The 2,052-nt window shown below is 37.7% G+C and overlaps 1 long non-coding RNA gene across 1 annotated transcript; it reads left to right on the forward strand.

Moving 5' to 3' along the window:
* Positions 1-796: 796 nt before the first annotated feature.
* LOC108171101 (uncharacterized) lies at positions 797-1,767 on the forward strand. Its single transcript, XR_001787524.3, has 2 exons — positions 797-895; positions 1,345-1,767. It is a non-coding gene; the product is annotated as an uncharacterized lncRNA (long non-coding RNA).
* The last annotated feature ends 285 nt before the right edge of the window (positions 1,768-2,052 follow it).

Below are 2,052 nucleotides of genomic sequence, written 5' to 3' on the forward strand. Positions count from 1 at the left end.
AACCTATGATCTTGTCCATCTAGTTCTCTCTTATACCGATAGTAACAACTATGTCTAGCTCTGGTTCATGAATGCTTGGGGTGGTGAGGTATTCGAAAGGGATTGTCCATTCGCATGAGTAATCCATGATGGATGTGATGTTTGTTAATGCAGCGGTATGGCCATTCTTATTTTTTAGAATTTCTTGGATCTCGTATTTTTCAAATCCTTCGAGTAATGCCTTGGACTTAGTCGAGCAATGCCTTGGATTGTGAGTTGCGTAGTCTCCCTTGACTTGGTTGACGATCAACATTAAATCACAATGGATTGAAAGCTCTTTGACTTGGAACTCTATTGCTACCCTAAGGCCGGAGAGTAGTGCGTCATACTTTGTCTCATTGTTGCTTGCCTGTAATCTGAGGTTTAAGGCATGCTCGAGTATGTATCCATTCGACGTCATCAAGACCATTCTTACCCCTGTATGCATTGTAATGTGGGATTTTTCCTTATGCTGACCTAATTTCAAAATATCCATATGTTTAGGGCATCAGGGGGGCATGAGTCATCCAGAAGGGTGAAATCTGAACTTCTAGTTCAGGTAGATGGGGTCAACAATACTGGTACAAATGAAGTAGTGATGGTTTTGGCAGCTACTAACTTCCCATGGGACATAGATGAGGCATTCAGGTTGGTCCTCATCTTGTTGTATTTAAGTTTCAGACTCCTAACCGCTCTTCAAACTTTGAGTTGGAAAGAGTGGTAGGCTTAAAAAACACTTGACAATGCCTGTTCAGTCTTGATATTTCTAACCTGATGTTATTCATTCATGAGGAGGCTGGAGAAACGTTTATATATTCCCCTTCCAAATTTTCAGAGCCGTAAAGCACTTATTCGGATAAATATGAAAACTGTCGAGGTACTGCAGTTACTGATATTCTATTATGGTTATATTATGAATTTTGCACCTTAATTCTATACCTTTCTATAACTTCATTGTATTCTGTAGATTAAATTTGGACATGTGTTTCTGTTGCGGCTTAATAACTTAATATGGCTCACATGGTGTCTTCTTCTGCTATTAAGGTGGTGATACCAATTAGAAAATGAAAATAGAATAAAAGCATGTGGCATCTTCAACGGTGGGATAGCAAAATCACTAATTTCCTGGGATTTTTGGTTTTTGTTTATCATATAGATTGACTACTCTGTGCTCTAGACAATTAGAATCTAAGATGTGTCAGGGAATTCATTTTGTAATTTGAACAAGTAAAATGTCTGTAGTAACGTCATAAAGATAAGAAACAAATGGTATATTTTTTTTAATCCTAGATGAATTAAATCTAACAAATGCTTCTGATGCATCAGGTGGCCCCTGACGTAGATATGAGATTAAGAGCATGTCCAAGGATGATATTTCAAAGGATCCTGTTGCCATGTGTGACTTCGAAGAAGCCTTGGCAAAGGTCCAACGGAGTGTTTCTCAAGCTGATATTGAACGGCATGAGAAATGGATTCACGAATTCGGATCAGCATAAAGTTTATCAACTCATATTGCGGGTGATGGATTGTTGCAGTGCATGGTCGAGTTTCTGAGTGATTGTCTTGTTGTCCTTGATATTCCCATTTGAGTTTAGGTAGAAATTAGTTGGTGTACCCCAGAGTGTTGGAAAGGTGTCATAGTGTTGTGCTATTTTGTATCTGTAACCAACCGTGTATGTGTATAGAATCTGCTTTTCGCAGAGCTTATTTTAATTTTTATCCATACTAATACACTCCAAATTTCATTCAGTGATTTATAACTAGACGTTCAGTGAAAAGAACGATGCAACATCCATGTGATTTAATGTATGTGCCATCATCCAAACATTGCTCATATGGACCGATTCCCTAACCAAGACCCAAGTTGAATATTAGAGTGTGCATATCACGATAAACGAACAAACGGATTACAAAGCTAGAAATATTATTGATATCGAACACTACAAAATCGTCGAGACGACTACATAAACTCCAAGAGGCTACATTATGACTAGCTTGTTATTCATACTAAACTATAAGTTATATTTATAAAGA

The sequence above is a fragment of the Malus domestica genome, chromosome 01 (assembly GCF_042453785.1).
Source record: "Malus domestica chromosome 01, GDT2T_hap1".
Taxonomy (NCBI): domain Eukaryota; kingdom Viridiplantae; phylum Streptophyta; class Magnoliopsida; order Rosales; family Rosaceae; genus Malus; species Malus domestica.